The sequence below is a fragment of the Athene noctua genome, chromosome 3 (genome assembly GCF_965140245.1).
Source record: "Athene noctua chromosome 3, bAthNoc1.hap1.1, whole genome shotgun sequence".
Classification (NCBI taxonomy): Eukaryota; Metazoa; Chordata; class Aves; order Strigiformes; family Strigidae; genus Athene; species Athene noctua.
In genome coordinates this window covers 56,187,196-56,214,030 of record NC_134039.1, presented here as the reverse complement: position 1 = coordinate 56,214,030, position 26,835 = coordinate 56,187,196, and positions in this window count along the sequence as shown.

Sequence of the window (26,835 nt, the reverse complement as noted above, 5' to 3'; positions counted from 1 at the left end):
GATATGTGCATGTAATTAGAGCACTGTGAGGGAACCCCCAACCCTCAGAGATCAAATGACCTAACAGGTGCCAAAGATCTCTTCGAGAGCTTAGGTCTATGATAAATTTAAACTTAACTAATCCCCACAAACTTTGTTTCTAATTCCTCATGTATTTTTGTCTACTAATATCTAATTCTAGCCAAAATACACTCTAAATAAAAGCTGCCTAGCATGATCACAAATGTGTCAGCTTGAAATAATTAACCCAAAGAGCAGAGCAAGTATTAGTTATAGTTCCATCTGCTGATGGATCATTCTTCATTAATATTAAATATAAATATGTCTTTGAGTTACGGGCAGGCCCTGCCCTCTCACCATGGTTATCGTATTTTGCCATGGCTCTCCTTGGCTGCCCTTGGGAAAAAAAAAAAAAGAGACAGATCAAACCAGCATCGCAACCAGGGGCTACAGCTTGCTCTTATTTTACGATTGATTGACATTGAGTTTCCTGAAGAATCAGATCCATGCTCTGAAGAAAGTCCTGCACATCCTGTCTGCAAAGGCAACCTGGCAGCCACAAAGAGCCTCTGTCTGCCCCCAGGCATCCTGGTGAAATGCCATACTCTTAAACCATGAGGGCCAAACATCAACTCTGCAGCTCTCAGTGTGCAAACTCAGCACAATGGCTTCCTTAAACCTTGTGAAAAGTTCATAGTCCTTTTGCACAGGGTGGCTACTACCACTGTTACAGCCCTTAAGTCATGCTGTCCCTGGCAGAGGCTGCAGGACGATGGACATACAACTGCTGTATGCCTGCACCTCAATTTTGATTTTCACTAGCAAACCCAAAGTACCACCCTAAATATCCTGTCAGACTTCCTCTTGCACATCCAGATATGTTACATTCTTCAGCCAGCACATCAGGGTAATTATGTCAGTGAAACTAAGCAAACACTTCACAGCAGAATGAACTGACCCAGACAATCTATAAAGGATTAGACAGTTGCCAGTGGATGAACATTTCTCAAATAATCATCATTCTATCTCTAATCCTCAGCCCTGTAGCTCAGGGAAAACCCACAAAATACCTTCTAAAAATGAGCATGGGAGTTAAAATTAATAACTCTACTGGATAGAAAAAACACTGACTCAGCAGAGCTAGAAGTTGTACCACACATATGATCCATCCCTCCAGTAATGCAATCAACAGCCTGATAACTTTCTTTCAAAGATATAAATATCACCTTTCTCTTTTTACCCTCTCCTTCAAAGATAGTCTACCAGCTACATAAACTAAATGAACTCCAAATAGATGTTCCCAAATTGTGTTTGGTTTAGAAGTCTGCTTTTCTTTCAGACCTGAAGTGTGCCCAAATGTTTGTCTAATTTTTCCAAATAAGGAAAGAAATTGAAAGCAACACCGAAGACTTCTATTATTTTAAACCTTTTTGCAGAAACAAAATAGGATTCATCGAATGCTTCTTCAACAAAAGGGAAAGAAAGGACATTTGATATCAAAAATATTTTTTTTAGATCAAAAATATTTTTTAAAGCTATAATGTCCAGATACCAGGCTGGATATTTATAATTATGTCACTTTATACTGACTTGAGATTAGGCTGTTATCTTGAAGCAATCTGTCAAGGAATTCAGTACCAAATTTTCCATCTCTGTTGCACTAGTAGAAAATTTTATGTCCTGAATATTTTAAAGGAAAAATTGATTTTTTACTAAATAAATTCTTTTGGGAAAAAAAAAAAAAGAGTGAGAGTGCAGCTGCTTGCCTTGCAAAATGTCAGCTTCTACCAGAAGCTCTTGCAGCTTTTCAGCCAAATACTTTCCAAGCAAGAAGTGACAAATACTCAGCTTGTGGAGATATCTTTATTTTTTTCACAAAGGCTTGAAATTTCTTTGGGTTAAATACTTCAAGCAGTTCTGTTTCTGGTCTTGGCCATTTTACGAACTTGTATCACACTGTGGAAGAATACCTCACAAGTTGTGTATTACTGTAATTTCAAGATATCTGCACAAGCCAGTGAAATGGCATAAATACCTTTTACATAGCTGACCTGCAAAAAAATGAGTGTTACAAACTGTGGATGCATTTGGCAGCATAACCCTCAGTCAATATAAAAAAGCTGGAGAGTGCCTAATGAGCTGTACGAGAACAAGACTTGAGGGAATATGTTAACTAACACAACATCAGATACGACTCCACAGACAGGGCTGACAGAAATAAGTCTGTGGTTGATGACCAGCTGAGTGCTACCCCGCTGGATGCTGTGGGATTGTCTTCACCGGCATTTCAGAGCCAGGGGTCAGCGTGCAGGTAACGAGCAGAGAGATGCAAGGCCTGCACAGCTAACACGGCACTCTTTCCTTCCTATGAGCAGGGAGGATGCACATACCCAGCAGTCCCAGAGTCTGCTACCCTCCATCTTCTGATGCTCTCTAGAGTTTAACAGGTGCTTCATTTCATCCTTGATATGATAGGAAGGGATCTCAAGCAGAGTTTTAATTTTATATTCTGCCTGCTGGCCACTTAGGATGTTTAACCCTCCCACACCTCCTAATGCAGCTGACTAAACCAGATCACACTATCAAGCAAAATGTTTCTTTCCAGGCACAATGTGTAAAACACTTCTTTAGCCATGGTTTTAATTTTGCACCAAAAAAACCCAGTGAGATTGAAGGTCTTTGAAATTAAATAAAGGCACGGAACTATAAGCAGAGTGACAGATGATGGAGGTCTGAAAGACATTCAGCTGCTCTGAATTTTGTTAAGTCTTGGCTCTCACAAAGCTGTGGAGTTGGACAGAGCAGCCTACAAAGAAGGAAATTAAGTGAAATTTGAGTTAATTTTATTTCATCAACTGCAGCAGATGTTCAGGTGTTCTGATGCAGAGATTCAAGCAAAGATGTTTAAAGGGTGTTTATCATAGAAGCTCATCACAGAAGCCTACTATTTGCAATGGCAGCTAAAGGTGGTAAAACTTATCTAAATAACAAGAATAGAAAGTTCCAAAGGAATGGATCAACTAAATCCTCTCCCTTGATTAGTGAGACATGACTGCTACCCCTGCATTTTATCTCAACTTATTTCAGTCTCATTTTATCTCCTCTATACTAGTCACAAGAAGAGAAGAGCATATTTCTTTCTGGAACTATTTGCTCACTTTAATATACAACTACAAAATATCTGTAAAGAACAACAAAAAGGACAAGATTTTTAGACAGGCATTACTTAACAAAAGTTAGAATATTATGATATTAGTGGAAATAGGAGCAGTTTGACTCCAGAGATTACTATATTCACTATATTCTAGTGCAGGCACCAAAGCATAGCAAATATATGTATTATCCACAGCGCTATGATACTTAAAATTATAGGTAAGGCATGTGCAAAATAGCTCCATGGTAAATAAAATGGGAGCATTTGGATATTCCTTTTTTTTATCCTCTGAAGGGGTCTTTTCATACTTTACATCGAGAAAATTTAGCTCTGAAAGGAAGCTACATTTATTGACTTAAAGCAAACCAGAAATGTCATTTTTTTTTTCTTTTAGTTTCTTTTCCTACTATACGTTTTACAGCAAATTCTGCTATCTATCTGATCTACCTGGAACAAGTGAATGCTGCTGGGAGTTCAACTTATTCAGGAGGAACAATGTCAGTCAAAACTGGCTACACAGACCTCAAACGAGGATCCTGACCACAAAGAGTAATTGCAAAGCTTTGGTGGTTGATTATTTGTATTGCTACTCGGTATGCCACAGAAGATCATGTCAAAAAAGACAGCTTGGGTCATTCAGCCTATCCTCTGCACACTAAACTTCTCCTTACATCCTTCTCACTAACACCTTGTTACCTAACTCAAGTATCTTCCCCAGCAGTGCTGCAGCCACCCCAGCTATCATCTGACTTCTTCCTTAGGGCACAGTCTCACTGGCACTCTCTGCAGCCCCACAGCACCGTGACCACAGGAAGGGTCAGTGTGTGTCCCCTGCTATACCTATGAGCCTATAAGCCCCACTCAGTGGTATAGTCAAAGTGAAAATGAGACAGATCTCTGTCACAAAGCTCTACAGTTGGATACCACCACGCCCTGAGAGGCCATGCGCAGTCGCTTGCATCCTTCACCTTCTGCCCACACATATGCTCTTCCTCCATATTCTCACCAGCTGAGTAGAGCATCTGCCTATTCCAAGTCAATCTACACATTTCTCCGTCCACTAGCTTTAGAACATAGAGGACCAAACATATTACACACAGAGGAGCAAACATATTGTTCAGTACATCGTACACATGTTCATACAGAAGCGTTACACCACTGAAAACACAGTTCCCCTTTCACTACAACCTATAACATTTGTGTTCCTAGGTGAAGTGACTAAGTATCAATACATGGTATCAATACATGGAAAGTTATTTAAAGATTTGTAGAGACTTTTTGAAATACCTGTCACGTTTTATTTCACTTTCCCTCATTTTCTACAGGTAGAAGCACAGGAATTGAGTTAGCTAAAGTTAAGGAAGAAAAGATATAGAAGAGAATACTGAACATTTTTTAAAAACAAATTATGTCCTACAAAAGTTCTATTGGCCCTCAAATAGAATAAAATTACAGCTCCGTAATAGTTAATGATTGTTCTCTAATGCAAAATAGATGTGGAAGAGAACTCCAGAGGTTATCTAGTGCATGTCCAGGCAAGATAAACAATACTCAATTATTTCTAACTCATGTTTGCATCAAATGGTTGTGGTGTCCATATGTTCTTAGAACACAGGTCCACTGCTTAACAAGGCTAGTTGGAGGGGTTTTTTTCCTGATGTACAGTCAGAAACCCCCTTCCTACCATTTAAAAAACACCACCTCTCTTCTTCATACTAACATGCATGCAGACTTTTTTTTCTCTGTAGACTCCTTTGCATATTTGAGGAGTGTCACCATGTCGCCATCTCTCCTCAGCTTTCTCAACTCTTCCCTCACAGGTTACAATTTCCGTTCTAATTAAGCCACATCAAGTCACACCTTTGCTATTTTCCAGGCAATGTATCCAATTTGCCAGTTATTCTGAATCCAAAATATTGTCCACCATAGTTCTTCCAACTGCTTCCAGTTTACCATCTACACATGAAACAAATATACTCTTCAATAATGTCATTGATGGAAGCAGTAACTGACACTGGAAAATCCTTTTAGAACATAATTTGAAATATTTTCTCACTTTGACCAGGAACTTTTGGATGTATTTTGTGAGCACAGTTCCCGAGTCCCTTTTTTCATGTCATGGTAATTTCGAGGCAGGTTTTGCCCAGGTTTTTTTAAAAGAACAGGATCTGACAGAAAGCCAACCAGCCTACTAAAGGCAGTTGGTTTTTTATCTATCTAAAAAGCCTGCTACTTTTCATAGAAAGAAATATAGTTGATGTGACTTTTTTTTTTTTTCCAAATCTATTCTAGCTATTTGTCATTTAGCTATTTTCCAAGCTTTTTGATTATTTCCTCTGCAACCATTCTAGACATTAAAGTTGAGCTGACTGGTCTGTAATTTTCTTTTTCTTTTTTACTACATTTAAAGACAGGTAATATGTTTGCCCTTTCTGGAATGTCATCCTTTCTGAGTAAGTTTACAGAATAATAGTTAATGGCTCTGACATTGTTTCTGTTTGCTCTTGAAGTTTCAAGTCCATTCAGTGTGAAGACACCAACCTATCCAAACATTCAAACATGTTCTTTAACCAGTCTGCCATTCTGGGCTTCCTGTCACTGGTGTCAATGGTATTAATCATCCGATCAATGCACACTCAATGTAATGGCCACAACCAAATTCTTTCTACCTTTTTAGCATAATCTGCAATTAGATGTTTGGAGGTTTTTAGTTATTTCTTGGTATTCTCCTTACTATTATTGTACTGATAAAATATATTCTTGCTACATTTTACACCCCTGCTATTTGTGCCTCGTTCCTGCACTTGTGGTGCTGTGCATACAAGGACTTCTCATCCTCAATACCAGATTGACAGCTCAACATTTTCTTCAGGCCCAACAAGCACTCATGATTTAGTGAAGTTGTTGCCATATCCTTCCTTTACACAGATATTGCACATATTTCTTTCTTTTTGGAAGATCCTAACTCTCCTGAAATCTTTTTCTTTTACCTTCCTTCAGCAGAAGGATTATGACCTGGCTTTTTAAAGTCTGTCCATTGTCTTTATTCTTTTGTCCCTTCTCCTTCCTTTCCAAAGAATCATGCCTTTCATCTTTAAATTCCCATTTAATTTTTCCCTGTTTTTCTTAATAAAGAATAACTAGTTTTAATTAGTTTATTTTAAGTTCCAGTGTCAAGAAATTTCTTTCAGCATATTGCAAGAGCTTTTCATATGGTTTGGTTAAATCTACAGCTCAGCTGATTGATAGGTTCTGGTGCTCCTACAGCCTTTGATATCATTTCCTTGGGGCAGACAGGAATGGCTTTTTATCTGTTGTTTTGTGGCACTCCTCAGGCCCAAGATAGCCTCTCTGTTGATATCCCTCACCTGATACCATTGCAAAAAGGTGCAGTATGAGAAGTTCCTCTGTCTGAAAAGAAGAATGAAAGATACTCCAAGTTTTCTCCTAGGAGAATGTGCTGTGCCATCTCAGTGATCTCCTTCACCAAGAGATGTGCAACTCTTACTTTTTGGAGAAATGTTAGTTTTAGGAAAAAAAAAAGGACCAGCTGCTTTATCTCTTTAAAATTATCATCACAGTTGACCCTTGTAAGGACTGTTGTCTAGTTCTCTCCTCCTTTTATTGTTAGCAGAGACTTTCACTGGAGTTTGTTCCTGTCTCCTCTTTTTCTGTATATTCTTAACTGTAAAGCAATAAATTTTCCTCCTTTTATGAACCCAGATTTCTTGAGCCAGCTATACCCTTGTATATCAATATTGTAGTCATGTGAGTTATTCCCTAAAGCCTCTGCTATGCCAATTAAGTAATAAATTTAATTATGTGCTGAGATTTCTATGCCTGCTCTTTCTAGAGACATGGCATTGAGCACGTGCATCAATAAAGCCTTCTGTTCAGTTTTTCAATATTTTAGTTTCTCTATTTTTATTAAATGTTTGCATTGCCGTTGCCTTGATATCAACTTGTACATGATGCACTCATTGGTCTGTTCTAGCCTTCTAAATGTCCCTGAATGAGAAAACTACACTGTACATTCATAAAAATTACATTTTAAATTGAAGGTGGCAGATACAATACATTTTAAAGATATGTGAGACCAATAGGCTTTTTAATATTTGCTATAAACAACAAAACACAGACTCATATAGAAATACCAGAGAATTTTGCTTATGCAAAATGAGTGGCTGTGTGTGTACTTTAATACAGCAGCCACTCAAAGTGTTAAATTCAGTTTTCTCCACAGAAAGCCACAGTGTTGAAAGACTAGGGGGGCTGATGCTCACTTGGTTATATTTCTTACTGGCTTTCACAGTACTAAATCAATTTACACCAGTTCACATTCTCTTACTAGGTTGCTATTGCCTATTTTGTATCCAACTTCCAGGCAGTCACATATAAGCATTTTAAGACATAATGTGTTCTTTAGCCAGCAATCTCTTTAGTGTCCACTAGTGCCTGAATAAAATATGATGTTGCAGGATGGGACACTGTTGTAATTCCATTTCACTTCTTTTTGTTTAATTTTTGACAAGCAGTGCTTCCTGATAAAAGCATCGTCTCTGCACATCTTCTCTTTAGATTTTAGCTATAAGATTTTCGCTTGAAATAAACCAGCATTATACCAAAGAAAATTCAATAAGTAGTAGTTACAAATGAAACATGGAAAATGAGAGTAAAAGTACAAAGCACCTAGGGCCAAATTTTGCTATCAGTTCTCTTCAGTGAGGTTGGATCAGAAAACACACACACACACACAAAAAAAAAAAAGATTCACAACCTCAGGACATGTAACAAAAAAAGGGTTATGTCAAATTGAAAAAGCTAAACAAAAAGATGAAGGGTTTGATGTTACTGAAATGGTATCTAAAGTGTTATTGAAGCCATTGGGGTTGTAGAAGTGCTACTAAAAGTGCAGGTCATCAGTAATGTATTACACAGGCTGCACTGCCAACATTTATTTCATGAAAATACACATTCAACCTACTTTTACTTGTGTGTCTACTACACTGATTCCAACCATATCTTATAAGAGGTCTCCTGTGATACAACCTAGCAACTTTATCCTCCTAACTCTTTGTCTTAAGACACTGAACAAATTATAATAACTCAGATTTTCATACAGCAAAATAATCAGGGAATATTTATTCATGCTTCTTGCCAGGTCTTGAAATAATGTAGGCATTAACCATTTTTCCACTTCCACTGAAAACAAATTATATATTTTTTTAGTAAGAGACACTGAGTTCAGTGCTGATCACAGAAAAATCCTTTAAAAGCATGTTTAGTATTTATTCAATTTTCAGTTTCAGCATATACATCAGGTGTTTCAAATTGCATTATTAAATACTGATCAGTCCATTTTAGAAGGCTCCCTAATCTGTACCGTTATTAAATATAGTGGGATTTACTTCAGCAAGTCTAACACTAGGAGGAAAGTAAATGTGGTAAATCCTATTATAGGTGAAGAGATGGGTTGTATTTCCTTGTTTATTTTTTAATCCTCCTTTGGCAGGAGCAACAAATTTTCAGGCTTTTGGGGTTTTTTTCCTCGACTGTCAATTTTACCACTTAAAAGGAGGGAGAAGGTTGAACATTTCCCTTTGAAGTGGGCAAACAGGAATCTCATGAAGTTCAACAAAGGGAAGTGCAAAATCCTGTACCTGGGCAGGAACAATCCCAGGCACCGGTACAGTCTGGGAGCAAACCAGCTGGAAAATAGCTTTGCAGAAAAGGACCTGGGAGTCCCGGAGGGCACAAAGTTGAACATCAAGAAGCACTGTACCCCTGCGGAAAAGAAAGCCAACGGAGAGGAGAGGGGAGGGGAGGGGAGGGGAGGGGAGGGGAGGGGAGGGGAGGGGAGGGGAGGGGAGGGGAGGGGAGGGGAGAGGAGGGGAGGGGAGGGGAGGGGAGAGGAGAGGAGAGGAGAGGAGAGGAGAGGAGAGGAGAGGAGAGGAGAGGAGAGGAGAGGAGAGGAGAGGAGAGGAGAGGAGAGGAGAGGAGAGGAGAGGAGAGGAGAGGAGAGGAGAGGAGAGGAGAGGAGAGGAGAGGAGAGGAGAGGAGAGGAGAGGAGAGGAGAGGAGAGGAGAGGAGAGGAGAGGAGAGGAGAGGAGAGGAGAGGAGAGGAGAGGAGAGGAGAGAAAAATATCAGTGTACTTGAAAAAGAACTGCAAACTTGGGTCACAAATCAATGTTTGATATTTCCAAAGAGGCAAATGTTGTTCAATGAAATGAAAAGCAACATGAAAAAAGAAAAAAACCCTAAACCCTAAGATGTTTCAAAGTTCTAGTTAAGCTCACCAGTGGCACTTTTTTTTTAATGCTGGATCATTAAGTCAGCCAACAGAGAGCTAATGAACAAAAATGCTGTCACCTGGAAGGGTGGGAAAATTCTTTCTTCTTGGTGTCCATTCAAAGGCAGGAAATTCAAAACCTGACTTCAATGGCAAGTGACATATAATTAGGCAGCTTGTGGTCTTAGACACCAAAGAGAATAAAATGTAACATGACATGTACAGATGAAAGTGAATCAGGATGGAATTTGGGTTTTTTAACACACCAGGAGGGGTGCAGGTCTTTGGCAATGAATGCAATTTACATTTTTCAGTCTGAAAGTCTTCTATCCAAGTCTTCTGTCTTACAAGATAATTCTTTGTTTTAGGCAAATGTACCTGGGAACCCCATTTAACAGTTTCAGATAGGTAAATACCAAACACATCAAAATCTACAGATATGCAACCACATCCCCTGCACTCTAGTTTTGGAAAAATACAGATGGGACCAGTGGTCTTACTGCAGACGATGTTCAGTGCAATGTATAAAATTTGTGTACCAATGTATATTGCACAGACTGACAATTCTGATATACTTAAAATAAAATTCTCCATAATTTCAGAGTAAGGAAAATTGTATCTTTTCTGACAACAGCATGCCTACAGCACCAATCCCTTTTAATTAAAGACCATATATAGATATAATGGTATCGGCAAAGTTATATCCTCCTATTCATCAGATTTTGATTTGCATAATTTTCATTTCAGTATTTGTGGGGTGGAGGTTGGCTCATAGGATTAAATCTGTATGATTTCAAACATTGTTGTTCCTAACAGTGGCTTTTACAGTTGTCAAAAGTAGCCTGTGGCTGAATTTATAATAGAACATACAATATAGCTTTTATATGGAAACCTTGAAACCTTAAAAAAATTCTCCTATGTAAATATTAAATTAGATAAAACATTGTTCCTAGACTATACTTGATACCTGGTATGGTTTCTCAAACAATTTTTAGAGAAGAAATTAATGGAAAATGCAATGCATACATAAATAGTGGGTACAAATGACTTCAGAAGTAACTCATTTTTCAAATAAATCAGTGGACTGCTGGAGTAGAAATTTATATTAGTATTCGATACCACAGTATCAGGAGGAAAAAAGTGGGCTTTGATTCCACTAACAATACAACCAGAGACAAAATACAACTTATTTGCCTCTTAATGCCATTTGTTTCTGTGCTTCTGTCAAATTCTCTCAAGTCCCTGCAAGCTGAGGGGCTCAGACAAGTTGGCCTCTTATGCTTTTGGCAGAGGCTCTTGTTGAGTGCCTGGAAACTCGCTCCCCAGGAGGCCTCAAAGCACAGCCCACCATAGTTCTCCACTTTCCATCTGAGAGTAGGAGTACCTATACATCTTGACCCCAACCAGGCCATTCTGGTATACCAAAATTTTTATCTGGCAAATATACACATTGGAGAACTCTGGTGAGGGAAACTCCATGTGTGGCTTACACATACGGGTGTGTGCAGTTACTCCCTTGAGGTATCACTTGTCCTTTTCAGGACAAGGTGTGTAACTGAGTGACCTCAGCTACTCCTTGTGTTAGGCTTACTCTAAAGTCAATGCTATTCTGCTGCTGATCATGTCACCTTGCTCCACCCTTAAACTGTTGAAAAGACGTAAGTTAACCTTAACGTAAAAGCTCTAATGTCAGCCCCACGGTAGTAGACCCTCTATGGAGGTTTAAAAAGGGAGATTTTGGACTATAATTAATATGTAATCGAAAGAAGTGAATAGAGGAAAGGAGGTAAGACAAGGCAAAAATAAAATTAGCATAATTAGTAGTAAAAAAAAGAAGTAAACTGTACTGAACTGTGACTTTCTCTCCAGACAGCTCTTCCACCCTGCATTATTAAATCCTGCACAGGAATGATAAAAACAAATAATCCTGTCAGTATCTTCACATGGGAAACCATTCCGGTATGTTCTAAGGTATCAGTTTAACAGCATACACGTTCTCCACTAGGGATTATAACCTCCTGTTGCAAAAGGGAATGAACTCTAATTGTTTTTTCCATGGCTAATTACTATATTCTTTGTGTCTGTGACCCATTAAAGAATAATAGCCCTGGAGAAGAAGCTACTATATACACGTGACAGAACGTGTATGTACACACACACATATACATATGCGTGTGCACGCAGTTCAGACACTCACATCTATAAAGATACTATTTTTTACAGTATATATTATGTAATGGGATCCCTATACTGCCAACAGGTAAACTAGTGTTTTGCAAATTTTATTTATTTGCCTTTTAAATTGGAACCAGAGAGACCATGGGAATTTATTGGAACCACTTATATTGCAATCCTCAGTGGTTTTCCATAATTAGCACTGACACCTGCAGTTTGGAATCTTAATTCCTGCTCTGTAAAGAAAATTCACTGAATTACAGGCTGTGATATTGTCATTTATTCAGGAATTCATTTCACATGATAATGTATGGAAAATACAGTGCAAAAGAGAGCAGGGTGAGGTGAGAAACAGCAGCACTCCCTACGGCACTATTCTGTTCTACTTCTATTGTCAGTATAGCACATGAGGAAGCTTTCCCCTGTATTTGTATTCTCTGTATGTAGCTCCCCACTGATCATCTACCTGACTTTGGCTAATTGTAACATTAGCAGAATGGAGTGCCTTACTTTGTGTATGGCAGTTGAAGATTACTTAAAAACAGTTTTTAACCAATGACTCATTTCTGTGCGGGCTTCACGATGAGTGGGCTCTGTCAGGAAAGGAGAGGGTGTCATGGTCTCTGAAAAGATAATCTTATCATCCTGGGACTCTTTGAATACCAACATGCCTGGGCAAAGGCAGAATGACTGGTGAGCTTGGTGGTTTAATTCCTCTTCCTGCAGTAGAAATATGAGTCACTAATACAGCAGGAATTTTTCCTCCTTTGCAATGATACCGCCATAATTTTAAGTGACAAGTGGAAACCATAATACTGCTACAAATCTCTCTGGATTATTTAACGGCACTAATCAGAAAATAACATTCAGTAGCTGTCGCATTCCCAAAGTACTCTTCACCATTCACCCTGGGAACAGCTGTCATTACCTCTTGTTAGCAGAAAGCCTACACAAAGAGGGTCTTTAAGGCAGACAAGGTCATGGTCAGTCTGATCTCTCTTCTGGCAGTCCCAGAGCTCTGTGTGTGTGCTGAGCACAACCTACTCCTCTCACCTCTTCCCTTAGCATACCACTAAACATCCAGTTTCTTAGTAAATCTTAGTAAATAAGTATTTCTTTGTGGATGTGTCTGTTCCCATGCATTGGACCCACACACAGGCTGCTGTTTTTCTTGCATTTCTCACACAACACCAGGAGGCTATGGAAACGAGTGAAATGTAACAGCATTAAAGCAAGCAAGCAAGCAGGGCATCAGCAGAAATCCTACATCACACAAGACAACATGCTTACATTTGTACTTCGCATAGTTTTAGACAAAGTAGAGGAAACACCCTATGTGATTAGAAATTTATATATGAATAGAGGCATATTTAACAAGTTAAATAATTTAATAGGTTCATGAAAAAGCATGGGAACTTGCTGTGAGCCAGACTAAAACACTTTGCAATAATCTTTACGCTTTTTTAATATATGCTATTCCCTAGGTAGAGTTCAAGATTTATCTCTGGTTTAATTTTAAATCCTTTATTTTAAGGGAGGCAGTTGAACACTCCAGGGCGAAAAAAAAAAAAATATTCCACCTGCTGCTTTGGATGATGTGTCTTCGACACTGCAACTTTCTTCCTTACAAAAAAAATTCAGAATGCAATTGTATTCATAATCTGACATCACTTTTTTAAGGTGAACTTTTCATGTAAAATACCAATAAAATCAAATGATATTTTCATTCAAAGCTTTCAAATCAGAGAAAAAGCAGGTTTAGGAAAATACTTTGGTAGCTTGAGACTCTTCAGTATCTATGTCCAGTTCAAGGGACAATGATGATCTCACTTTGGAGGTTCACGGACAACTCAAAATTTGTTAGATAAGTTTTGGAATGGCTCTAAAACTCAGTCAGGAGAGTAAGTTTGCAAGTGCATCAAAACTATACGCCTGATTCAGACTGAAACAAAAATGTATATTCAGCCTTTGTGTTGCAAAACTGAATTATCAGGGGTATTCAGATACTCTTTGGGCATCCAGATTCACTATTGCTGTGTCATGGAGGTTCTCAAGAATCTTGTCCTGCTATTATCATGTTAAATGGGCTACTAGGCACAGTGAGGTGTATGTTTCCATCATTCACCATGCAGAAACTGTTGAAGTGATAATACTGCCTAATAAATGACTTGAAGATCCAGTGCAAGGCAAAGCAGAAGGGCCTTTAAGTAAGATAAATTCCCTGGAGGTCACTGATTCAGTAGGACCTACCCTACTGTTTGGGATTGCTTTAAGCAGGAAGTTACTAGATATTACTGGGTCTCCATGTCTCCCTTTCCACTTGTGAGAGGAAAACCAGCTTTAAGTATCTAGGTCCAACAGAGGATATGAACAGAAAGAGTAACTGGTGTGACTGCTCTGGCAGATGTCTGCAAAATCACGATATTCATACATGAGAACATATCCTAGGCTCTAAAAAAAACCTGTGGTTAGCTTTTTGTGTGAAAAATTGTTGGGTTGGTTGGTTGTTTTTTTTCCCTAGAACTAAAATCAGAGATTTTCCTGTTTGCCATTGCAAGTCTCTTAATCAGTCTGGCATGCTGCCTGTTTGAGACTGTTTGGAAGGTATGGAACAGTTAGGGATCTGGCAGATCTCTTTATGGTTGTGGACTGAGTGATTAATCATGTGGAGTGGTCATTTGGTGAGACTGGAAAGCTTTTCACCATTGATGGATCTGGCCTAGGCTGAAGGAAGCAGAAGCTGAGGAGGAAACAAGTATGATTGGTTTGAAATCCCACATTATGGGTCAGCAGTTTATGATACTAATGAAAAATTCCTCCATCTCCTCAAGCATTTGCTAGCATGCCTACACCAGGAGAAAGAGCAGTGAATGGCAAGTTATCCCTGTTTTATAGACATGATCTCTGACCTTCCTTATGAGGAGGGAAACTTTCCTAAGTCTATATGTGGCACTTGTACCAGTGCTACAGCACAGGCATAGATCAGCAAAGAAACCATACCTGTATAAGTACATGCTCTCCTCTACACAGGCTGGTTAGCCCAAAGAATTACTCAGCTCTGGCTAAGCAGTTGCAAAGCCAGTTGTCAGAGTGAAGGTTTGTGATGCTTGCGTGTCATGAAGCAACATCCAACAGCAGAGAACTGAGAGAATATTCAGCTCTGCCTTTGGCACTTGGGGAGCGATGGTGGAGTGCACACTCAGAGGGATGTGGGACATTGTTCCACAGTCACCTGGAAGGCCACATAGTAAAACCAGCATGCTTGACCACTCTGGGGTGCCCTGTGTGGTGCCTGTGGAGCTGCAAGCTGTTGCATCAAGCAGAGTGGAAGAGGGCACTGATAGATTGTTTGGTCAAATCATACATATCCATAAAACATCCACCAATATGGGAGCAGGGAAGAGGGATTAGGAAAACGAGACATGTCATATATTCAAATCCATGCTAATTGTCATGGCTAATCACCCGCAGGTTCCTACGATATTTCATAGAATCATAGAATGGTTTGGGTTGGAAGGGACCGTTAAAGGTCATCTAGCCCAACCCTCCTGCAATGAGCAGGTACGTCTTCAACTAGATCAGGTTGCTCAGAGCTGTCCAGACTGACCTTGAAAGTTTCCAGGGAGGGGGCATCTACCACCACGCTGGGCCACCTGTTCCAGTGTTTCAGCACCCTCATTGTAAAAAATTTCTTCCTTTTATCTAGTCTGAATCTACCCTCTTCTAATTTAAAACGATCAGCCCTTGTCCTATTGCTACAGGCCCTATTAAAAAGTGTGTACCCATCTTTCTTATAAATCCCCTTTAAGTACTGAAAGGCAGCAGTAAGGTCTCTTGAAGCCTTTTGCAGGTCATGTCTCACCATCACCAAGGGCTGAGCCTGTGCTGTTCACTGTTCAGAGCCCTGGCCTTGGTATTGCCTCTACCAATTCTGCACATAATTTTTGTAATGTATCTACAGCACACCTATGCTCATCATCACTATAAGCACGTACTCCTGATGTTCCTGGCCTGCCTCTCCTTCCATTTCTCATGTCTAAATCCAGCCTCTTAATTCCACCTAGTAAATCTTCCTGCTCCCATATCAAGCACCTAGAGCAGAGTTTGGCTTTTGACATATTTCTTTCCTCTGAGGGCTTCTCCTCTGAAATAAAGTCTATTACTCCTGACCAAAGCCACAGTCCATAATTTTGCACTGACTGGCACTCCCTGACCAGATCCACATGAGGGCTTTCCTCAAAACAGCAAAAAGTATGGTAGGCAGGAAAACTGAGTCTGGTTCCCTCTAATCTCAGCCTTCTGCAAGTTAGAGTGCTCTCACAACATAGGAAAAACTAGTTTTCAAGACTTTCTGTATTCACTTCATTCTACAAAAAACAACATACCAGATGAATAACAGATGAGGTGGGTACGTATCCAATAGAGGAGCAATTGAATAAGTAAATAACAAGGCACATGCTTGCAAACATCTGTCTGTCACTGCAAACAAATCCTAATCACTGTCTGTGCCTTTCTTTGTAGTACTTTAGGACTCTGCTCATCAAACTGATCAGCTTTATCATCCAAGAACCAGACTTCTCCCTAGGGATCCTGGATGGTGAAGTTAGGCAGAGAATTTCACTGAGGAGTAGAACACCTAAATACCTTTAAGGATCTAACCTTGAAGATCGATATCAAACTTGGCTGTAGGCAAAGGAATTACACTTGAAACCTTGGTTTCAGAGAAAATGAAGACATTTTCGTGTAAATCAGCATATAATTGATCCAACTGATATTGTATTCAGGGAACAAAAGTGACAGGCATACATTAGCAGCTGTCACATTCTTATGTTCAACTTCCCCATGCCATTTCACCAAATAGCTTCACTCCACTAACCACTGTGCAAGGTCAGAGCTGTCTGAAAATACATATCCTGAATATAACTAGCACATACATGAAAAAACAGCTTCAGTGGGTATTATTTTCTTTGTTGCTGCTTTTATTTGTGAAAATCCTCAGCTTTTAAACTCTGTGCAGACTCTGTGACCTGGAGGCAGAGGAGAGATGGTAATGGAGTGGGTCAACTTTTCTGTTTGTTGCTTTTTAAAATAAGTTCTAGTGCTTATTGAACTGATGAAGTCTGGTTGCCTATGGTTTTTTTTACCTTGAAGTTGATTGCAAACTCTGATTAAAGCTTCTCACAGCAAAAAGGCTCTTATAAGCGCTCTCTCCAGAGTGAGTTCTCTAATACATGAGCTCGTGCTTCAGCCTTTGCTTTAGTCAGGACACTTCAAGAGTCTTCTTCCATCTATCTAGCTGCCTATTTCTACAAAATTTATAAGAACATAATTATCTTTTAATTACTTTAATTCATCTTTAATTCATTCAACAAATTCAAATTTGTTGCTCTGTTGCTGGAAACAGAGAAGCACAGTGTGATTATGTAAGAGACTCGGCTAAAATCCACCGCAGGACTTCCCTCCTTCCCTCTCTCTCATGCATGCACACACACACACACATGCAAACAGGGAATAAAATTTATAAAAATGCATTAACATATGTGAGGAGAGAAATGAAACCTGCTAGAGGTCCCTCATCTGTACTCTTGCCCTTGAAACTGCTGTGATCTCTGAAGATCTTCTTTCCAACCTGCAGACTGGTGGGAATTGCTTCTGCTGCTTCTTCCCACCCAGTGACTTCCTCCCCACTGTCCTTGAGCAAGGGAAGCATCTACCCTGAAAATAAGATATCCACTGCAACTATTGCTGGAACAACCTCAGCAGCTACCAGCAGCATTGAGCACTTAAGGCCAGATCCATAATGCTGGAGGATCCTCCTGTCAGGAGAAATATACTGTGACCTAGAAAAAAAAACCAAACAAGAGCACCCCAGAACGCTTCACTTTATCTTTCCTTGTTTCTTGCTGGTCTGCATCATTACAGCTTTGTGTGTATGTAAAGAGAAATGGAATCAATTTTTTTAAAACTAAATCTCTTCTTTTTTCACCGTAAATATAGGTCAAGCACAAATCTAAAGAATGTTTCTTCAATACATTTTCTGCCATAAATCTAGCTGGTGTTCCACTGTTTGTTGCTGCAGTCTACTAATATATTCAATCTCTTTACCGCAAGGGATTTCATTACAGTCCCATTAGCAATCACTCAGAAGTTTTAGAGTGCTGTCTCCATCCAGTGGTAAAACGTTAAAATGCTGCTTTCCTGGAGTTTCAGCTTTTCAGACTTTTTGCAAAATGTGATATACATTATGTCCTGATTTTAAATTTTACAACTTGTAACTGGATAACTACATTGCAAGACCATATATGAGACTTAAAAATTCCCATTCCATCTGTTAAAAAATGTGATTTTTTTTATCATAAAACCAGCAAATGCTATGTGTTTTAATTCTTACTGTCCTTCAGTTTTCAACTTTCACTTTGAAAGCTGGTGTTCTTCTGCCAATATAACTGTCTCTGGAGACAAGTGAGCGGAGTCTCACCCACGTCCCTCTCCTATTCCTCCTCCAGTCTAATACAGCTACATCAATAATCTCTTTGCTAATGTAAGAAAAGAGCGCTTCTGGCAGTTCACATTTCTCAGACGTGGCAGCAGCAGAATGCCACTACAGAGAGTGTAGGGTTAGATGAACTAAGGCGGCTTCACCAGCATAAGGCTCAGTAATTAGTTAAGCTCCTGCTTCATTGCCTTTCTTATGCCATGTTGATTTTAGCTGCCATGGACAGAAAAGAAGAAAATGCAGGCAGAGTTGGCTATCAGTACTCACAGGCATGCCAGGTTTATTCCTCACTGTAACAGCTTGTGCTTTAAGTCTTGCAGAGACAGGATGCCCCAGCTTGACTCTTACCTTGCCCTCCAGGAATACATTAGTGTCTTCCCTTCTCTTTGTTTTTGGCTTGGCCTCAACAAATATTTGGTCCCAGATTCTCCTCACAAAGAAGAGAAAAACTGAAGCTGTCTTAGTAGGGCAACAGCAACTTTATCAAAAAAATGGTGTGAAAGGTTAATTTAGATGATAAGTGGCCTGTGCCAGGATCTCAGCATTGTTACATTGACCTGCTTGTTGTTTTGTTTTGTTTTTCCTAATTGCTTTCAAGTATGCCAAGGTCTGGCTGATCTCTAGAAACCAGAAAGAGAAAAACAGTGCAACTCCATTTCTAACCCATCTCCTTGGACTACCCTCAAGGCAGTGCTGGCACTGTTCAGACTGGGGGTCTTTGTATTCTGAGAATGCTGCTGAAGCCTGTGCATATGCACTGTATGTTCTATGTGTGTGAAGCTGCAGTATAGGATTGAGAAAAATCGATTTTTTCAATGTTACCTTTCAGCATTTTAAATCAATGTATGGCTCATTGTCTTTTGAAGACAGAATATCTCTAAAGTTGATAAAAAGAGTTGGCAGTAAAGCTGTGCCTGAAACGTTTGAAGAGTTTGCTGCTGAATGCTCAGCTGCAATTCCCTTTGTTTGCCAGGTCATACCCTTGATTCCAGAAAGTTTTTAAATTAGTCTTGCCAGAAAGTTCAGGAGTGTTTGAACCACCTCCTTGTTTTGGATCAGTTCCTAGGTTTTTAGCCTTAGCAACCAACTTGATTCCTTCAAATGGTCCTTCTAAACTGAACGGGATTGGCAAACTACTAGGAACACATGTTATGTACGAAAACATGCTCAGAACCCAGTTTTAATCTCTCATTAGGCCAGAGTGCAAATCTGGAAGTACTGAGGATATTTCTCCTTTCTTTGCTGAAGTGCTAAGGAAAGCTATTAATTTTTATAGAAGGAAATCTATCTCCCTCAGGAAAACCATTCGTTTATAATAAAATGAAAAATTAAACAATTCTCCTTTTCATTTTACACAGATTTCTTTAAAATAGATAATCAAATTATTTGAAAAGACATGACCTTTTGAAAGAATTTTCTCCAAGTCTCTGGGACCTTTCCATATCTCTTCCTGGCCAGCTGTACACGCACGTACATCACCTCCCACCCTCAGGCCCCATTGTCAAGGCAGGCATTCAGGCTGGAATTAGTTGTCTTTGCTGGCTCTTTGATGAAGACTGAAGGGTCCAAAGGTCTTCTACATAACTTACACTGCCAGATGAGGGCACCTGAGAGTGGTCTTCTATGCTTGGAAGAAGTTTTGGAAGTAAGTCCAGCAACAACACTACTGGAGCAAACCTGCTCTAGACAGGGGCTCCTGCCCCTACTGTAGACCCCCACATAAACTGTATTACCTAAAAAGTATGCTTCTTTTTCCACTAAAAGACAATCAGAAAGGAGACAAAATTACTATCCTTGCCATTCAGGGGGAAAAGCATGGTGTCAAGGAGGTGATTTAAATACTAATTAACCTGAGAGCTACCAGCAAGTACAGGTAGAGCACAGACTCCTTCCTGAACAGTTTGTATCCAGCAAGGAGGCAATGACAGGATCTAGACCACCACCCCCATCACATTACTGCCAGCCTCACCTCCATTTTTCATCCTTTGTAACAGATTTATTTTCCTAAAAACTTGCTGTAAGGATATACTTGTAATCGCCTGCCTGCATTTCCAGATAATGACATAATTACCGTGTTCATAAATGTATACAGTCCTGCTGATGAGACAAAGGCTAACTGATATTCAGCTGATTTGTCAGTTCCCAACCTTGTTCCCTGTGACTCACAAATTTTCTGGCTCCATCAGTCTGCAATGACCTGAGAGTTCTCCACCACAGTTTACACAGAAGTAACTCTGGCCAACCCCTGAGAAAAGGCCCTGAACTGCCCAAACTCTCGTATAAGTCAGTCATTGTATTTAAATCCCCCAATACATGGAATTATTCATGTACCCTTTGCCCAAGGAAAGAAAAATTAGATCATACAAGTCCTTTCATGGAAAGCTTCCTCTATTAAACTAAAACAAGTCAAGGCAGCCATCACCCATTTCTTCACTGGACAATCTATACCTCTGATTGAAGAGTTTCCATACTCCCACAGTTACTTATAGCGCTATGACCAACCTTGCAGGGCTTTTCTTAAACCGTACCAGTCTTGTTCTGAGTAACCAGAAGAACTGGCAATCACCCTAAATCAGTGGATCCTTGCTTAGTTTTGTTTCTCAGTCATCTCTCTTGCTCATTCTTGTAAATAGCTCCAGGCTCAAGAATAGAGTTGAAGAGTTTATATACCTACCCCCAGCATGCAGAGATTAGTGCTTGTTAGAAAGGCTCTCAAATAAACAACCAACCACTAAAAATAGAATTATTACTAACACAATCAACTAGCTCTCCATAAATTGCAGGTTCAAATGTCTGTGAGAGAACAGAACAACTTTCTAGGGTTTAACGGCAACCCAGAATGCGTAACAAAGAACTCCCTAGGGTTTAACGGCAACGCAAAACCCTTTATCACTCACCTGACAAGTGAGAGCTCTCAACCTCGCGGACCTGCTCAGGGCAGCGTCCCGGCCCAAGGCCCCTCAAGGGGTTTCCTTGGGCAGCGTCCTGACCCAAGGGGAGAGTCCTCGACCGCAGCTGCTGCTCCAGGGGACGAGCTCCCAATGGCTCCCAGGGGACTCCATTGATACCCAGGCCCGATCTGACCTGTGGTCAGTAGCGGCTCCCATTGGCCAAAGGCCCCAGTTACCACGAGGCCCTGAGAGCAAAGGCAGCCCCAACGGCTACACTTCAGCAGCCAAGAAGCTCTGCTCTCCTTGGGCTGGTGCACCTGCCACAGTGACCATCCCTCTTTCCAGCCAACCTCCTAATCTCTGCTAGGGAACTCTCCTAGAAATCATAGTTGAAACTTTTTCCACCCCTCATCCAGATGATTACTTTGAGGTTGAGTCTTAAAAAGACAGTACAGAGTAGGCAATAGCAACCCTGAATTTACTTCCAAAGAATCCCGCCCTTGGAGCGGTCTGCTTATCTGAAGCAAAGTTTGCCGTCTGTCTTCCAGGTCTGTACTGTGGTCACTGTGCTGTTCTAAAACATTAGCTACAGGGTTGGTAAACACTGACTTCCCTCCTATGCCTTGAGGATTAACTTCTTACAATTACAGCTTGTGATAAATAACTGAAACTTAAGAGGAAAAACAATCTGTTGTCAGAAATCCTTCCTGACACAGCATTATTGCACTGGGTGCTAGGAATTCACCCCTGTTTCAGCATTCCCAGCTTAGGACATACTTGTGTCTCTGGGAACGCAGTTCACCATTGCTCTGGCACTCTCTCAAAACAAACACTAATTCTGGATGGCAAGGAGGACAGAACACCCTTTGATCTGACTGCACGCCCCATATCTCACGGATATGCGTAGCTGTATGTGCTTACAGTTCTGCATCCTGGGAGTACAGACTCAGAGCGCAGTGTTGCACTGTAACTAGAAGGCCTGACAGCAACCATGCAGCAGCACAAGGCACTCTCTGTGTGTTGGCATGTGTCTATCTGAGTTTGTATAGAAGCAAGTAAAAAAGAGGTGACAATCTCAGATGTCCCTGAACAATTGCCAGGCTTTATATAACTAAGTAGAAGATAATTTACAAAAGGGGATCTGAACCCAGGGTATCTTTTCTGAGAAGGTTTTTTATTGATACATTTAGCTTTTCAGGGAGAATGAAATATTAATGTAATTCTAAGAGATACATATGATAAGGACTTCTGAAAATATCTTAACTAGTACCTTAACTAACTGAGGAAGCTGCAGCTCATCTTAACTGCTAGCCTCTGCAAATTAGCTGAAGTCGTTTTAGGAAATAATAGTCCACTGACCAAACCTTCTCAATGACAGTCTAACTTCACAAGTCAGGAGTGGTGTCAAATTGGCACACGATATATAAAAAATCTCTGTTCTGGATTTTCTATATTCCTGCATAAACATTTTCACAGCCAACTGTAACAAAAAAGATGAGAAATGCAAGTAAGACTCAATTTCTTATACTGTTCTCTTAAACATATCTGCCTTTCTTTTATCCTGATGTTAATTCCTTAATTCTCTCTTTAATTCCGTTCTGTATAATTCAGATTGTATAATTTACAGTTGTCCATTAATTTTATAATCTAGCTCTCAGAAGAGAAGGTGCACTAGTAGAGGTCCTAAAAAATTACCAATACAGGTGAAAAAGAGAACACAACAAAAGTTTGTTTTTCTAATAAAGAACACTAATAACATTCATGAATAACACTAAGCATGCAGTCAGAATTCATCCTGAAAGGAGACATTACTGAAAGAGAATTAAGAGTGACAGAAGACAGAACTGCATCTGCACAGAGAACTTCACATAGAGCTGAGCAGGAATGCACCTGCAAGACTACACTTGCTAGAAGAAGACATATTAACAAGATGGAGGGTGATCACAAAAAGTAACAGAATGATTAATGAACAAATATAGTATGGGATTTTGAGTCTTAAAACATCAGAATGGCTGCACTAGCTCAAATCAAAGATCCTTCAAGGCTAGTACTCCATCTCCAACTGTTCCAGTAACCTGGGAAGGTTAGCACAGAGTAAGCACATTTGGTGCTTTTCTCTTCTCCCCCCAGATATGTTCTGCTCAGGGAATTCCTGATCTTGAAGAGCTTTATCTGTTTATTAAACTGCAACAGAAGACTCTTCTAAGATGTGCCCAGTTTCACCCTGAACCTCTTTCATGGTCTTGTCACCATCCTATTTTTTTGCAATTTCTGTAAATCTACTATCTCTTGCATGAAGAACAGCTTATTTTCTTTGTTTTTCTGGAACTGACTAGTCCTTTTAGCCCAAAAGACAGTGAGCAGTCAATCCCCACCCATTAGCTCATTACCACTGATGATTCTGTAGGCCTCTGCATATCCCCTCCATGGCCACTTCTGAAGGCTGAAGAACACTAATCTGCCCAGTCAATCCTCATATGCAAGCCCTTCCATCTAAATATCCTTGCTGCCATTTTCCAAATCCCTTCCAGTTCTAACATGGCATCTCTAATCTGACCACAGTAGTCAAGGGGTAGGTAAACCATGGATTTATATGGTGGGTAACTATGTTTTCTTTGCTGGTTACTTCTTCCTAAAATCTGCTCTGCTTTGCTCATTGCTCCTAAGCAGAGAGCTGATGTTTTCCTGGACCTGTTCCCTACAACTACAAGGTCTTGTTAATGGTAATGGTCAAAACTAGGCCCATTATTTTTCATTTTACCCCATGAACATAGCTTTACATTCATATACTTTGAATTTCATTTGCCACTTTATTGTTCAATCATCCAAGATTCTCAAATGTTACTAAGAAAACATTCACAAGAAGTGAAGCATCAGAATCACTTGCCATGTAATAAATACAAGATAAATCTAACACAGCATCACTGATGTTATTAGTTTCAGTGTATTGTAAAAGATACACTTAAGAACCCTGTACAGGGAAAATACCTAACTCAATTTTTCCACAACGATATCTGCCTCAAAGAGCAAATCTTCTTCTTTACTCTTTCAAGTTTTTAATACTGGTTTATGACCAGTTTCACTTCATAGAGCTCTACAGATCAATTGAACAAATATGGCAGGTTTTGTTCCCTAGGACACTGCTATATTCACAGGAATTTACAATATTCACTGATATTGCTAATTTACTTATACAAGAAATAACTGTGAAGAGATCACTCTTACAGCTGTTCTTTCACATTTTTAACGCAATAAAATTTTGGAGGCTATTTATTTTTCCCTCTTACAAGAGCTCTTTATAACAGTTCCAGCAAGAAGAAACATAATCTCTACAGAAAGACCAGCATGTCAATGGATTTCTGGGAAAAAATGAAACAAAACAAACAAAAAAAACCACCAACCTTTCCAAGGCAGAATAATCTCCCAGTCACTGTTTTGGGTACATGTTTACTTGCCAAGACTTGAAATGGATTCAAACCTTTGAGCATGTTCAGAGAAAACAAGCCTGTATTTCTAGAATGTGTTAGGTGAATAACATATTTTTTTAACCTAATTCATGTATTTATGTGCCTTGAATAACTCTGTATGGCTTACAAAAATGCGCTGAACAATGGCTTCTTGTTTATTTCATAGGGGAGTACTGCTGTGCAATGTAGCATTTCTGTGGTCCTTAGGCTTCATGGACAGCAAGTAAACAAATTTATGATACAGTTAGAATGGACTGTGGTTGTCATGAGGTGTGACAGCTGTTATTTTATAGTACTTAAGTCAGTGTGAAGTGACAATCAGCCACCTACTGGAAATTGTACATACAGGCATAAAAAATGCGTATCCACATGATTCCTGCAGCATGTAAATGCAATCATGTAGTCATATTCCCTCTTTCAAAAGCACTCTCCTTGGCACATCGAGACGGCTTATTGGGCAGCTGTGATGCTCCATGACAAATTGCCCATTTTCCATGCTTAGCCATTCTTTACAGCACGATCCACCCTTTTTCAAATGTGCAGTCTTGTTGCATTTGCAGTTTTTCCCATCCGCATCCTTTTTAATACACAGAATGATTGAATTACTGGTAAATACACGGATGTGAAAATAACAACCTATGTCTTCCCCACTAAAGATCCATGCATGAAAAAAATACATTACTATCAACATAAAACAGGGCAGTTCCTGATCCACCTTCATCACAACAGAAGAAAGACGTTTGAATAGAAGCACTGCATACACAGGACATGTTCGGTAACACAGCCAAAACCATTACCCGGTGCAGCATGTTAATTTGACACGGATTCAGGAGGCCAGACCTGATTGAGTAGAGTCAGAATAAGGGTACAACATCGGGAGCCAAGAAACCTGGCTTCTCCTCATGCCTCTATCTCAGATTGTTTATGTAACCCATGGGTAACTCTGGTCGGGGCTCAAATGCATGAATGAATGATGACCATCTAATAAATTACTGTGGGTCCAAGCAGCAATAACTCAGGATAACTATTTGCATTCTCTTAGCCAGTAAATGACATGTAAATTAATCCAAATACTTTGGATCTGGGCAGACATAAGACAGCACTTAGAAACAGTTAATAAAACTCAGCTGACAAGGAGATAACTTCACGAAGGCCACATTGCTTTTGTTAGGTGCCCATAAACTGAAACAAATCATTGTTTTTAAGGAAGCATAAAGCTAGCTGTGGAGATCTAAGTGCTCTAGACAGTTCCTTCCAGTATCTCTTACAGATCCTTGTTTATTTATCATGTGTTGAAAGTTCTGTTTCCCTCAACACAGAAGAAATCTGTAAGAGAAAACAGTTACCCTGCTCAAGTTAGTCTACACACACAAGGTAGGGTTTTTTGGTTTGGTTTTGAGGGTTTGTTTTTATTTTTAAACTTCTAAGTTATCATGCAAGGTGCTGATCAGACAGATTCATTCTGCCAGGTCATTTTTTTTTTCCAAAACATTGGTAGGATAAATTTGTATCAGCAGGTTTTATGTAAGATACCATCTGTCAGCACCTGTCTCTCTTGATGCAAAATAGGTATCATTTGTCCTCACACAGACAGAATAAAAGCAGAAAACCAATACAAAACCCCATGCTGTGTACTTGTCTAACTCAGCAGGATATGGGGAAAGACAGACGGGAGGAAATTAGGTTGCACTGAAATGGTTTGTACCATTTCAAAAAATGTCTTATGTTTTGTATGCAGAGTCTACAATGAATTGACAGGGACTTGCAAAGCAAGTAGAAACACAGTAGCTACAGCCATTGCCAAATGGGAAAAGTAGGAAGACTGAAGCAGAGTAGAGCCCCAGATAGCAAAGAAATAAAAAAAAAAAAAAGGGGGGTGGGGTTATGGGGGGGTGTAAAAAGAGGAGGCGACAATGTGTGTTTCTTGATTTTAATAATACTTCCATCAACAAGCCACAAGCTGTGCAGTCAGCTCCCAGCAGAAGCTGTATATATGCTCCATCTGCACAGGTGATTATTTCATTTATTTGTACACAAGTGATATGTGCATGCTGATCCCAGCAACACACTGAGCACTCCTTCTGCCCTGCCTTCCGACCCGTCTCCAGGTTTGAGCTACCAAACAGTAGCAGAACGATCAACGTGAGCATGGGTTAGCTGCCTGACAGGCCAAACACCCATATTATTTTAAAATAACTTTAATGTCACCAATTTACATATTAAAACAGAAACACTGATTCAAAGTCATTGTTTGGATTCATTAAGGCATTTAGGCGGAGGAGAGATATCTTCTTCCTCAGGTGGAGTTCTGCATGCTCAGCATTACAATCAGGGCATTTCGATGGGTTCCCCCACTTCATCC